We start from the raw sequence: 15,155 nt of genomic DNA on the forward strand, positions 1-15,155 counted from the left end.
TTTTTTTGGCCTCATCATGTGGCTTCTGGGATCTTAGCTCCCCAACCAGGGATCGAACCCGGGCCACAGCAGTGAAAGTGCTGAGTCTTAACCACTGGACTGCCAGGGAATTCCCATACAGTTAATTTTCTAATGTAATTTCTAACAGTAATTGTCACACACATGTTCAATTATTTTCTTACTCTAAAGTCCTAGAAATAGAATTATTGTGTCACTGCGTGTATACCTTCTTTAGGATTTCTGAAATTTATCACTAAATTGCCTTCAAGAGTTTTACCAATGTGTACTCGGATAAGAAGTGTATGAGAGCTCTTATTTCCCTACATTATTGCTGAATAATTTGCACACTGAGGAAATAAAGACTCAAAAGTTGTACATAGGACCTTTTACTTAGAGTTTACTTACCTTTCCTAGGGTGGCACGCGGGAATGACTTAGGTCTTCATAAGACATTGCTTCTCTTGGAGTGGTTGTAGTTAGTCTTTCTGTAGGTCATTTAGTTTAACTTATTATCAGGTTACTTGAAATGACTCTTTGCTGTCTGTGAACATCCCCTGCCTCAGTTCCTGTTTCCAGAGTGTCCAGCTCAGGTAGACTCATTTATGAAGGTGCCTGGTGTCCATTAAAGTAAGAACTGTATGAGGCAGCCTGGCAGAAGGGATTGAGCACTGGCCTTTGGAAATGTCACCTTTAAAATAGCTGAGCACAGAGGTAGAAAGACTAAAGACATGCTCTCTGAGGTGTGTACAATAGAAGTCTCACACAAAAATGTAAAGTATGCCATTTTAAGAACATCTTTCAAAAGACCCTTTTAAGTCAATGGAATGATTTTGTTTGGGGGAAAAAATGTAAAAAAGTTATATGTCACTCCTTTGCAGCCACATTGTTTTGGTTCCACAGAAAAAAAATTTTTTTATTATGTCACTCTAGATTTCTGTCAAATGAATTTTATGAACATTTTTGTAATATTGTATGCACAATTTTGTTTTAATTTTATTACTTGTTTCATATGAATCATGAATGACATTAGTCACATTTGTTAATTTCTTTACATCAAAATTTAAGTTTTTAAAATTTTAGGAGTAGTTCAAGTATGTGGTAAAAATAAAAGAAATTCAAACATATGAAATGAGAAGTAAAAGTCTTTTATCATCCCACCCCACCCCACCTCCACTTCCATTCCTCAGGTATGTTTGTCATGGGGTCCTAGGCCTTCCCTTTTGCTGGACACTTAAGTTATTTTCCATTGTTGGCAGCTGTAAGTAGAGACCGTCGCAAGTAACATTTCTAATCTGTTAAAATATTTGAAGAATTCTATTTTAGTTAGGTCTCTGAACTATTCTCTTTGAATATATTAGTAATCCCTATTAGCAGTATATACAAAGTTCAGTTATAAAATCTGCAGGTCATATTTCTATATTTCACATTTGTACCACATAATTAGATATTTAATAAAATTTGTGAAGGAATAATTCACTCTTTAAAGAAGAAAACAGTTGGGAGATTTCACAAAAGAAGGGATCTAGATGACTAAAAACTATGAAAAAATATTCAACTCCTTAGATAACTAATAAAGAAAAGCAAATTGAAATAACAAAGAAGTGGTTTTTTATTCCCTTTCAAATTGGCAAAGATTTTAGAAGATAATTCTCAGTTCTGGCAAAGTGCTATCAAACTGGCATTTTCCCACATGGCAAGTTGACTTATAAATTAGCACAGCCCTCTTGGGAAGCAGTTTGGCAGTAGTTCAAGTGTTTGTTCTTTTGATTTATGAATTTTAATTTTGATAACCTATCCTAAAGTAGTGCAGAATTACAGACCAAGCTTTATGATGCTAAGTCATTAATTGCAGGATTATTATAATGATTAGAAAAATTGGAAAATACTTCAAAGTAGAGAGAGGAATGGCTAAGTAAAACATGGTTTGCCCATGTAATTAAAGAAAATACAGTTTACCCATGCACACGATATTTGAAAATAATTGTAAATTATGTGAGGATACATTTATTTTTTAAAAGCTGAATACAAAATTGTATATTTTAATAAAGTATAATCTCAACTATGTTAAAACTACAACACAAATAGAAATAGATTCCAAAAGAGTAATACTTGTTTCTGCAGAGTAAGTTAGTAATTTTTATTTCCTCCTCATATCTGTTTTTTCCCAAAGTTTCTTCAATGAGCACATAATTTAAAATAAATTGATTGATAAGAAGATAGGGACAGTGGAAGTAAACTATGTACCTCTCTCCCCAGACTTCCGTGGAGCAGGTGCCCCCACAGAAGGGAGTGGCCTCATTTGCTTTGTCCCCTTGACTCCTTCTACTTGTTCTCCTTTGACTTTCTTTGTGGCAGCCCAGGGTTGCCTGGGACACGCTGAGAGCCACAGGCCAGGAGAAAGCCCAGGCCATTGTATTGTGATGTCCTTGTTGGGGTGTTGGCCAGGAAACTCAAATCTGTGGGCAAGATTGATTTGTTTAGTGGAGCAGCTTGGGTTTTACTTCAAAGGTTGGGGCTTTGGTGAAGGAGCTACTTAAAATACTCCATCCCTCTGAAGTCATCTTCATTAGGCTTTCAAAAGGAAAACAAACAGGTGTTAATAGGTACTCCTGCTTATTCACTGTTGGTGGTTGTCAACAATGAGATGCTCCATACTAGAAATTCTTGAGGTTTGCCGCCCAAGGACCCTTCCGATTCTCCTTATTCCACCAAAAGAGACCTGAGTGACAGGGCTTGCTTCCCAAGGAAAAAGAAGAATCAGTACTATCAGAGGTGGTTCAGAGTAAGAGCTCAGGCTGCTGTGATGTCAGACAGATGTCAATGAAAAAATGTTACCTGCAAAATCAGTAAACAAATGTGTCACAGCCCTCAAGCCATCACATTACAGCTGCCCCTATGATGAGCCCCGAGGGAACTCAGGATAGAAACAGGATGCTCCCCATCTAGAGGTCAGCCCCTGCAGCCACCCCCGAAGGTGCACCCTGAGGAGACTCAGGATGAGAAAGCACAGGCCCAGATAGCTGAGGTGCATATCAAAGGAATGATTTCAGAGAGCCCAGACGCTTGCATCTTCCCATACATAGAAAAGCGCTAAATTCCTTAACTTGAGATACCTGGTTTTCTCTAATTAACAGTAATCTTTTGATGTTCCGACTACATGGTCTTTGTTGCAAAAACTACTATATATCTTGGCTCCTCTCTTACGTCTTTGGAAGCAGTCTCTCAGAGCTATCTGAGATGCTGTGTCCCAGGCTTAAGTCCTCAGTTTTGTCCGCCACATAAAACATAACTCTCAACCTTTAGGTTGTGCATTTTTTTTTCAGTCGACACAGATCTGATAGCTAATTCTAGTTCTAGCACTTCCTGGCATTATCACTTTAAGCAAGTCACTTAACTGTTTAGGACCTCAGTTTCCTTGTCTATAACATGGGGACTGAAACAGTCCCTACTGCATAGAGTAAATGTAAAGAATGAATGAGATGAGGAGGAAAAAAAATGAATGAGATGGTGCATGTGAAACACTTAGCATAGTGTGGGAGCATGAACTAGATGCTCAGTAAATGGTGGTGCTGATTGTTACTCTTGCTAATATTAAAAGATCCCTCAGGACTTCCTCTTGGGAGAACACCAGAATCACAACTAACTGCTGAACAATTATTGACAGGAAAACACTGGAACTCACCAAAAAAGATACCACATGTCCAATGACACAGGAGAAGCCACAATGAGATGGTAGGAGGGGTGCAATCACAATAAAATCAAATCCCATTACCACTGGGTGGGTGACTCACAAACTGGAGAACAATTATAGCACAGAAGTCCACACACTGGAGTGAAGGTTCTGAGCCCCATGTCAGGCTTCTCAACCTGGGGGTCTGGCAATGGGAGGAGGAATTCCCAGAGAATCAGACTTTGAAGGCTAGCAGGATTTGATTGCAGGACTTTGACAGGACTGGGGGAAATAGAGACTCCACTCTTGGAGGGCACACAAAAGAGTGTGCACATCAGGACCCAGGGGGAAGGAGCAGTGACCCCGCTGGAAACTGAACCAGACCTACCTGCTAGTGTTGGAGGGTCTCCTGCAGAGGCAGGGTCGGCTGTGACTCACCATGGGGACAGGGACACTGGCAGCAGAAGCTCAGGGAAGTAATCCTTGGCGTAAGCCCTCCCAGAGTCCACCATTAGTTCCACCAAAGACCCTGTAGGCACCAGTGCTGGGTCGCCTCAGGCCAAACAACAAGCATGGAGGGAACTCAGCCCCACCCATCAGCAGACAGGCAGATTAAAGTTTTACTGAACTCTGCCCACCAGAGCAACACCCAGCTCTACCCACCACCAGTCCCTCCCATCGGGAAGCTTGCACAAGCCTCTTAGATAGCCTCATCCACCAGAGGGCAGACAGCAGAAGCAAGCAGAATTACAATCCTGCAGCCTGTGGAATGAAAACCACATTCACAGAAAGATAGACAAAGTGAAAAGGCCAAGGACTATGTACCAGATGAAGGAAGAAGATAAAACCCCAGAAAAACAACTAGATGAAGTGGAGATAGGCAACCTTCCAGAAAAAGAGTTCAGAATAATGATAGTGGAGATGATCCAGAACCTTGGGAAAAGAATGGAGATAAAGATCAGAAGATGCAAGAAATCTTTAAAAAAGACCTAGAAGAATTAAAGAACAGAGATGAACAATACAATAACTGAAATGAAAAATACACTAGAAGGAATCAATAGCAGAATAACTGAGGCAGAAAACAGATAAGCGACCTGTAAGACAAAATGGTGGAAATCACTGCTATGGAACAGAATAAAGAAAAAAGACTGAAAAGAAATGAAGACAGCCTAAGAGACCTCTGGGACAACATTAAACGCAACAACATTCGCATTATAGGGATTCCAGAAGGAGAACAGAGAGAGAAAGGACCCAAGAGAATATTTGAAGAGACTATAGTCGAAAACTTCCCTAACATGGGAAAGGAAATAACCACCCAAGTCCAGGAAGTACAGAGAGTCCCAGGCAGGATAAACCCAAGGAGAAATACGCTGAGACACGTAGTAATCAAGTTGAGAAAAATTAAAGACAAAGAAACATTATTAAAAGCAACAAGGGAAAAACGACAAGTAACATACAATGGAACTCCCATAAGGTTAACAGCTGATTTCTCAGCAGAAATTCTACAAGCCAGAAGGGAGTGGCACAATATATTTAAAGTGATGAAAGGGAAGAACCTACAAACAAGAATACTGTACCCAGCAAGGATTTCATTCAGATTTGATGGAGAAATCAAAAGCTTTACAGACAAGCAAAAGCTAAGAAAATTCACCACCAAACCAACTCTACAACAAATACTAAAGGAACTTCTGTAAGTGGGAAACACAAGAGAAGAAAAAGGGCCTACAGAGGGCTTCCCTGGTGGCGCAGTGGTTGAGAGTCCGCCTGCCGATGCAGGGGACACGGGTTCGTGCCCCGGTCCGGGAAGATCCCACATGCCGCGGAGCAGCTGGGCCCGTGAGCCATGGCCGCTAAACCTGCGCGTCTGGAGCCTGTGCTCCACAACAGGAGAGGCCACAACAGGAGAGGCCCATGTACCGCAAAAAAAAAAAAAAAAAGGGCCTACGGAAACAAACCCAAAACAATTAAGAAAATGGTAACAGGAACATACATGTCAATAATTACCTTAAATGTGAATGGATTAAATGTTCCAACCAGAAGACACAGGCTGGCTGAATGGATACAAAAACAAGACCCATATATATGCTGTCTACAAGAGACCCACTTCAGACCTAGGGACACATACAGACTGAAAGTGAGGGGATGGAAAAAGATATTCCATGCAAGTGGAAATCAAAAGAAAGCTGGAGTGGCAAAACTCTTATCAGATAGAATAGACTTTAAAATAAAGAATGTTACAAGAGACAAGGAAGGATACTACATAATGATCAAGGGATCAGTCCAAGAACAAGGGCTTACCGGGTGGTGCAGTGGTTAGGAATATGCCTGCCAGTGCAGGGGACACGGGTTCAGACCCTGGTCCAGGAAGAGCCCATGTGCCACAGAGCAGTGAAGCCCGTGAGCCACAACTACTAAGCCTGCACTCTATTGCCTGCGAGCCACAACTACTGACTCGTGCACCTAGAGCCCATGCTCCACAACAAGAGAAGCCACTGCAGTGAGAAGCCCGTGCACTGCAAGGAAGAGTAACCCCTGCTCACTGCAGCTAGAGAAAGCCTGCATGCAGTAATGAAGACCCAACACAGCCAAAAATAAATAATAAATTTATAAAAAATATACAAGAAGAAGATATAACAATTATAAATATATATGCACCCAACACAGGAGCACCTCAATACATAAGGCAAATGCTAACAGCTATAAAAGAGGAAATCAACAGTAACACAATAGTTACTGTTGTAATTATCGTAATAGTGGGGGGCTTTAGCACTTCACTTACACCAATGGACAGATCGATCAGACAGAAAATTAATAAGGAAACACAAGCTTTAAATGACACAATAGACCAGATAGATTTAACTGATATTTATAGGACATTCCATCCAAAAACAGCAGATTACACTTTCTTCTCAAGTGCACACGGAACATTCTCCAGGATACATCACATCTTGGGTCACAAATCAAGCCTCAGTAAATTTAAGAAAATTGAAATCATATCAAGCATATTTTCCAACCACAACGCTATGGTTTATTAGAAATAAATTACAGGGAAAAAACCATAAAAAACACAAACACATGGAGGCTAAACAACACAGTACTAAATAACCAAGAGATCACTGAAGAAATCAAAGCGGAAATAAAAACATACCTAGAGACAAATGACAACGAAAACACAACAATCCAAAACCTATGGGATGCAGCAAAAGCAGTTCTAAGAGGGAAGTTTATAGCAATACAATCCTACCTCAGGAAACAAGAAAAATCTCAAATAAACAATCTAACCTTACGCCTAAGGGAACTAGAGAAAGAAGAACAAACAAAACCCAAAGTTAGCAGAAGGAAATAAATCATAAAGATCAGAGCAAAAAAAAAAAAAAAAAAAAAACAGATCAGAGCAGAAATAAATGATATAGAAACAAAACAATAGCAAAGATCAATAAAACTAAAAGCTGGTTCTTTGAGAAGAGAAACAAAATTGATAAACCATTAGCCAGACTCATCAAGAAAAAGAGGGAGAGGACTCAAATCAATAAAATTAGAAATGAAAAAGGAGAAGTTACAACAGACACAGCAGAAATACAAAGGCATCCTAAGAGACGACTACAAGCAACTCTATGCCAATAAAATGGACAACCTGGAAGAAATGGACAAATTCTTATCACCTTCCAAGACTGAATCGGGAAGAAATAGAAAATATGAACAGAACACTCACAAGTAATGAAATTGAAACTATGGTTAAAAATCTTCCAACAAACAAAAGTCCAGGACCAGATGGCTTCACAGGTGAATTCTATCAAACATTTAGAGAAGAGCTAACACCCATCCTTCTAAACTCTTCCCAAAAATTGCAGAGGAAGGAACACTCCCAAACTCATATTATGAGGCCACCATCACCCTGATACCAAAACCAGACAAAGATACTACAAAAAAAGAAAATTTCAGACCAATATCACTGATGAATATAGATGCAAAATCTTCAACAGAATACTAGCAAACAGAATCCAACAGCACATTAAAAGGATCATATACCATGATCAAGTGGGATTCATCCCAGAGATTCAAGGATTCTTCAATATATGCAAGTCAATCAATGTGATATACCATATTAACAAATTGAAGAATAAAAACCATATGATCATCTCAATAGATGCAGAAAAAGCTTTTGACAAAATTCAGCATCCATTTATGATAAAAACTCTGCAGAAAGGGCATAGAGGGAACCTACCTCAGCATAATAAAGGCCTTATATGACAAACCCACTGCAAACATCATTCTCAATGATGAAAAACTGAAAGCATTTCCTCTAAGATCAGGAACAAGACAAGGATGTCCACTCTAGCCACTCTTATTCAACATAGTTTTGGAAGTCCTAGCCACGGCAATCAGAGAAGAAGAAGAAATAAGAGGAATACAAATTGGAAAAGAAGAATTAAAACTGTCACTGTTTCAGATGAAATGATACTATACGTAGACAATCCTAAAGATGCCACTAGAAAACTACTAGAGCTAATCAATGAATTTGGTAAAGCCGCAGGATACAAAATTAATGCACAGAAATCTCTTGCATTCCTATACACTAACAACGAAAGATCAAAAAGAGAAATTAAGGTAACAATCCCATTCACCATTGCAACAAAAAGAATAAAATACCTAGGAATAAACCTACCTAAGGAGGTAAAAAACCTGTACTCAGAAAACTATAAGACACTGATGAAAGAAATCAAAGAAGACACAATCAGGTCTCATTGAACACGGCAGCAGCTTTCCAGATTGCTGTTTTCTCCTCCAGGGGACCCGGGCCTGCGCTCAGCAGCCATGTCTAAGGGACCTGCAGTTGGCATTGATCTTGCACCACCTTTTCTTGTGTGGGTACCTTCCAGCACGGAAAGGTGGAAATAATTGCCAGTGATCAGGGGAACCGAACTACCCCCAGCTATGTCGCCTTTACTGATACCAAATGATTGATTGGTGATGCTGCAAAGAACCAAGTTGCAAGAATCCCACCAACATGGGTTTTGATGCCAAACGCCTCATTGGACGAAGATTTGATGATCTGTTGTCCAGCCTGATATGAAGCATTGGCCCTTTATAGTGGTGAATGATGCAGGCAGGCCTAAGGTTCAAGTAGAATACAAGGGAGAGACAAAAAGTTTCTATCCAGAGGAGGTGTCATCCATGGTTTTGACAAAGATGAAGGAAATAGCAGAAGCCCTACCTTGGGAAGACTGTTACTAATGCTGTTGTCACAGTACCTGCTTACTTTAATGATTCTCAGCGTCAGGCTACCAAAGATGCTGGAACTATTGCTGGGCTCAATGTACTTAGAATCATCAACGAGCCAACTGCTGCTGCTGTTGCCTATGACTTAGACAAAAAGATTGGAGCAGAAAGAAATGTGCTGATCTTTGATTTAGGTGGTGGCACTTTTGATGTGTCAGTCCTCACTACTGAGGATGGAATCTTTGAGGTGAAGTCTACAGCTGGAGATACCCACTTAGGTGGAGAAGACTTTGACAACTGGATGGTCAACCATTTTATTGCAGAGTTCAAGTGCAAGCACAAGAAGGGCATCAGTGAGAACAAGAAGGCCGTCTGTTGCCTTCGTATTGCTTGTGAGCATGCTAAGTGCACTTTCTCTTCCAGCACCCAGGCCACTATTGGGATTGATTCCCTTTATGAAGGAATCAACTTCTATACCTCAATTACCTGTGCCTGATTTGAAGAACTGAATGCTGACCTGTTCCGTGGCACACTGGACCCTGTGGAGAAAGCCCTTCAGGATGCCAAGCTAGACAATTCTCAGATCCATGATATTGTCCTGGTGGGTAGTTCAACCCGCATCCCCAAGAATCAGAAACTTCTACAGGACTTCTTCAGTGGGAAAGAACTGAATAAGAGCATCAACCCTGATGAGGCTGTTGCTTATGGTGCAGCTGTCCAGGCAGCCATTTTATCTGGAGACAAATCTGAAAATGTTCAAGACTTGCTGCTGTTGGATGTCACTCCTCTTTCCCTTGGAATTGAAACTGCTGGTGGAGTCATGACTGTCCTCAAGAGCAACACCACCATTCCCACCAAGCAGACGCAGACCTTCACAACCTACTTGGACAACCAGCCCGGTATTCATTCAGGTTTATGAAGGTGAGCATGCCATGACCAAGGATAACAACCTGCTTGGCACGTTTGAACTCACAGGCGTACCTCCTGCCCCCTGTGGTGTTCCTCAGATTGAAGTCACTTTTGATATTGATGCCAATGGCATCCTCAATGTCTGCTGTGCATAAGAGCACAGGAAAAGAGAACAAGATTACCATCACTAATGACAAGGGCTGTTTGAGCAAGGAAGACATTGAATGCATGGTTCAGGAAGCAGAGAAGTACAAAGCTGAAGATGAGAAGCAGCGGGATGAGTTGTCTTCGAAGGATTCTCTTGAATCCTGTGCTTTCAACATGAAAGCTACTGTTGACAATGAGAAACTTCAAGGCAAGATTAATGATGAGGACAAACAGAAGATTCTTGATAAGTGTAATGAAATAATCAACTGGCTTGATAAGAACCAGACTGCAGAGAAAAAAGAATTTGAACATCAGCAGAAGGAGCTAGAAAAAGTCTGCAACCCCATCATTACCAAGCTGTACCAGAGCTCAGGAGGAATGCCAGGAGGAATGCCCGGGGGCTTCCCTGGTGGTGGAGCTCCTTCATCTGCTGGTGCCTCCTCTGGGCCCACCATTGAAGAGGTTGATTAAGCCAACCTAGCATAGATTTAGCATTGTTCCACAAAACATTGAAGGACCCAAATTTGTAGCAAATTCCATGGCAGTTTTAAAGTTGAGCTGCTGTAATAAACTCGGCATTCTTGATACTTGAACATGGAATATGTGCACAGGGAAAGGAAATAACACTGCACTTTACAAGCACTGTATTGTAAGTGGAAAATGCAATGTCAAATAAAACGGTATTTAAAATTGGCACCATAAAAAAAAAAAGATGACACAAACAGATGTAGAGATATACCATGTTCTTGGATTGGAACAATCAATATTGTGAAAATGACTGTACTACTCAAAGCAATCTACAGAGTCAATGCAATCCCTATCAAATTACCAGTGGCAGTTTTTACAGAACTAGAACAAAAAATCTTGAAATTTGTATGGAGACACAGAAGACCCTGAATAGCCAAAGCAATCCTGAGGGAAAAAAACAGAGCTGGAGGAATCAGACTCCCTGACTTCAGACTCTACTACAAAGCTACAGTAATCAAGACAATATGGTACTGGCACAAAAACAGAAATATAGGTCAAATGGAACAGGATAGAAAGCCCAGAGATAAACCCACACACCTATGGTCAACTAATCTATGACAAAGGAGGCAAAGATATACAATGGAGAAAAGACAGTCTTTTCAATAAGTGGTGCTGGGAAAACTGGACAGCTACATGTAAAAGAATGAAATTAGAACACCATACACAAAAATAAACTCAAAATGGATTAAAGACCTAAATGTAAGACCGGACACTTATAAAACTCTTAGAGGAAAACATAGGAAGAACACTCTTTGACTTGACATAAATCACAGCAAGATCTTTTTTGATCCACCTCCTAGAGTAATGGAAATAAAAACAAAAATAAACAAATGGGACCTAATGAAGCTTAAAAGCTTTTGCATAGCAAAGGAAACTAAACAAGATGAAAAGACAGCCCTCAGAATGGGAGAAAATATTTGCAAACGAAGCAACGGACAAAGGATCAATCTCCAAAATATATAAACAGCTCATGCAGCTCAATATAAAAAACAAGCAACCCAATCAGAAAATGGGCAGAAGAACTAAATAGACATTTCTCCAAGGAAGACATACAGATGGCCAAGAGGCACATGAAAAGCTTCTCAACATCACTAATTATTAGAGAAATGCAAATCAAAGCTACAATGAGGTATCACCTCACACCAGTTAGAATGGGCATCTTCAGAAAATCTACAAACAACAAATGCTGGAGAGGGTGTGCAGAAAAGGGAACCCCCTTGCACTCTTGGTGGGAATGTAAATTGATACAGCCACTGTGGAGAACAGTATGGAGGTTCCTTAAAAAACTAAAAACAGAATTACCATATGACCCAGCAATCCTACTACTGGGCATATACCCAGAGAAAAATATAATTCAACAAGACACATGCACCCCAATGTTCATTGCAGCACTATTTACAATAGGCAAGTCATGGAAGCAACTTAAATGCCCATCGACAGATGAATGGATAAAGAAGGTGTGGTACATATATACAATGGAATATTGCCATAAAAAGGAATAAAATTGGGTCATTTGTAGAGATGTAGATGGACTTACAGACTGTCATTCAGAGTGAAGTAAGTCAGAAAGAGAAAAACAAATATCATATATTAACACATATATGTGGAACCTAGAAAAATGGTACAGATGAACCGGTTTGCAAGGCAGAAATAGAGACACAGATGTAGAGAACAAATGTATGGACACCAAGGGTGGAAAGCAGGTGGTGGGGAGTGGTGGTGGGATGAATTGGGAGATTGGGATTGACATATATACACTAATATGTATAAAATAGATAACTAATAAGAATGTGCTGTATAAAATAAAATAAATAAAAGATCCCTCAGAATTGACAGGGTCTTCCTGAGCTTTCTGGTTTTTTTGTTTTTTTTTTAAATTTATCTATTTAATTTATTTATTTTTGGCTGCATTGGGTCTTCGTTGCTGCGTGCGGGCTTTCTCTAGTTACAATGAGCAGGGACTACTCTTAAGTGCGGTGCGCGGGCTTCAGTAATTTTGGCACATGGGCTCAGTAGTTGTGACACGTGGGCCCTAGAGCGCAGGCTCTTTAGTTGTGGCTCATGGGCTTAGTTGCTCCGCGACATGTGGGATTTTTCTGGACCAGGGGGCTCAAACCCGTGTCCCCTGCATTGGCAGGTAGATTCTTAAGCACTGCGCCACCAGGGAAGCCCCTTCCTGAGTTTTCTGGAGAAAACTGGGAGAAGTTAAAATGAGAGGTTCTCTTCCTGGAGCCCAGCCCTGGAAGAACATGGCAGAGTGATGAACCTGAGCTCTGATGAGCCCATCACTTCTATATGAGGTTCCTCTGCGATAAATGAGGCCTTACCCATGAAGAGGGTCTTAGAGGACCCAAAGGCCCAAGGACCCTAGGACGAAGCAGCCTGGGGTTTTGTCAGATCAACCCAAAACCTGCTGGTTCTAGTTACCTGTGCTGTAGCCTCAGGCAAATCACACAGCCTCTAGAGCTTCAGTTTGATTCCAGAGATAAGATCTGCCTCACGGATTAGTAGAGGAATAAATAAGAAACACAGAATGCTTAGCATGATTCCTTAGCAAAACCCGCTCAACAAATAGTTGCTCTGCTTATTGTGATTTTTATGGTGCAGCCATAGATTGAGAATCAAGAAGGTAGCATAGTGCTGCAGTTACAGATTGGGGGCTCTGGAATGAGACTGTCTGGTTTCAAATTCTATCACCATTCACTGGTTTTGTGACCCTGAGCAAATAAAGTCTCTGTCCTTCAGTTTACTTATCTGTGAAATGGGGATAGTAATTTTATCCGCCCCATGGAGTTACTGGAAGGACTAAATGACTTAATACATGTAAAATGCTTATAGTCGTGGCTGGAACAGAGTATGTGCTCAGAGAATTGTCATCATCATCATCACTGATGTGGATGGACTACTCTGAGAAAGACTGTGCTGTTGAAAGAACACTTGGCAAGGAGTGTAGAACACTGGGCCAGGCCCTAGCCCCTCCTCCTGCCCAGTAGTCTTGCTTGCTCTCAGGCCCTAGTGCAACTTCCTCTTCTGAGTGTCCTGGGAGACCTCAGCCCTTTTGACCACATTCCTATCTGTCCTACTGCCAGTGTGTGACCCAGTCTCTGCTCATTCTACTTGAATTCCTTATCTTGAACCAGTTTCCATAGCTCCACCTCATCTACATTCCTCCTCTGTCCTGTAGCTCTGCCACCCACCCCGGCCCAAGTCACTTCAAGGTGGAGTCCCTGGAGGCAGAGTGTTACCCCAGGTCTTGCCCAGGCTTGTGGCCGCCATGCTGACACCGAAAAAGAGTTGGAAGACATATTCAAAGCTGGATTGGATAGATAATGAAATTCCCTGATACTGTAGCCAGTGCACATACACATTTGACTGATTTACTTTAGTATTCTTATGATAAGGCCAAAGACTAGAGCTTGTACAGGAAATCTAGTGACTGGGTATCTGGGCCATTCTAGCAGATAAATGGTAGATTATATCTTTTTTTGGTAAAATTCACAGTCTTCTTGGTATAGTTCCTCCTGGTTAGATGAGCAGGATGCCCTAGCTCTTGCCCAAATGAGGCTGCCACTTCAGACATTATTTGAGATGTCATGTCTAGGCTTGTAGACATGTGTTTGATTGACTGTGCAAGCTAAGCCTTCCCCGATGTGACCCCTACCTACCTGCTTGCTGAGACTTTTTAGATTATAACTTTTTTGTTGAAGTATAACACAAACAGAAAAGTGCACAAATCATTAGTGTACAATTCAATGAATTTTCACAAAATGATGAGTAACCAACACTCACATTAAGAAACAGGGATGTTACCAACATCCACAAAAGCCCCTTTTTCACCCTCTTCCAGTCACTCCTTCCAACTCTGTTTTTGCCATGTTGAGCTAATTATAGTCTCTGCCCCTCCACCCCCAGCACACCATTCTTTCCCTCGCCTTCCTGCCTGTGCACATGCTCTTCCCTTGGACTGCCGGCCTCATCTACTCATTGTTCAAAACTCAGTTGTCAGCTTCCCCTGATGCGCTCCGAATACTTCCTTTGTACTTTCCTCCCATATTTTGTCATTGTTTACTGGGAGCTCCCTGAGGACAGAGACTGTCTGAGTCACCAGTCTCCCGCACCCAGCACGGCTTGGCATAGGGCAGACACTCCAGAAATGTTGGCGTGTTGCATGGTTCATCTAAAATATCTGAAGACACCTTTTACTTTTTTCTTCCCTGACCCTGCCCCAAGCACATAGCCTCCTCCTGCCTTCCTAACCCATTCTTCTTGCCTCTTCTAGTTTTTTTAAAAAAACGTGTCAGCCCTGTCTGAGTCTCTTGTGTGCCTCCATCCTCCCCCTCACTTTTGCTCAGACTGTACATGTGCCCCATCCACACCTGCCCCAGCATCCCACACACCAGCCTCCTGACTGTTGCAGCACCACTTTTCTGCCCCCAGACCAGAGGCCTCAGCCATCCGATAGTTTACTCCACATTCTCTGTGCTGGCTCCCTACCACAAGTCCTCAACTGCTATGCTGCAGGCTCTGTTTTATTCAAGAGTCAGACTTATCTTGTGCTTTTCCCATGTTTCATTACTCTGTGTTTTTTGTTTCAATTATTTTTAAAAATATCTTTATTGGAGTATAATTGCTTTAAAATGTTGTGTTAGTTTCTGCTGTACAACAAAGTGAATCAGCTATAT

At 41.2% G+C, this 15,155-nt stretch overlaps 1 protein-coding gene and 1 pseudogene across 9 annotated transcripts in view; both read left to right on the top strand.

Annotated features, from left to right (window-relative positions):
• The window catches only part of PIGU (phosphatidylinositol glycan anchor biosynthesis class U), a 127,033-nt gene that overhangs the window by 37,069 nt on the left and 74,809 nt on the right, over window positions 1–15,155 (top strand). The gene's annotated exons all lie outside the window — the stretch shown is intronic.
• On the top strand, window positions 8,485–10,457 carry LOC132438519 (heat shock cognate 71 kDa protein-like; annotated as a pseudogene).

Source organism: Delphinus delphis, chromosome 15 (assembly GCF_949987515.2).
Source record: "Delphinus delphis chromosome 15, mDelDel1.2, whole genome shotgun sequence".
NCBI lineage: Eukaryota > Metazoa > Chordata > Mammalia > Artiodactyla > Delphinidae > Delphinus > Delphinus delphis.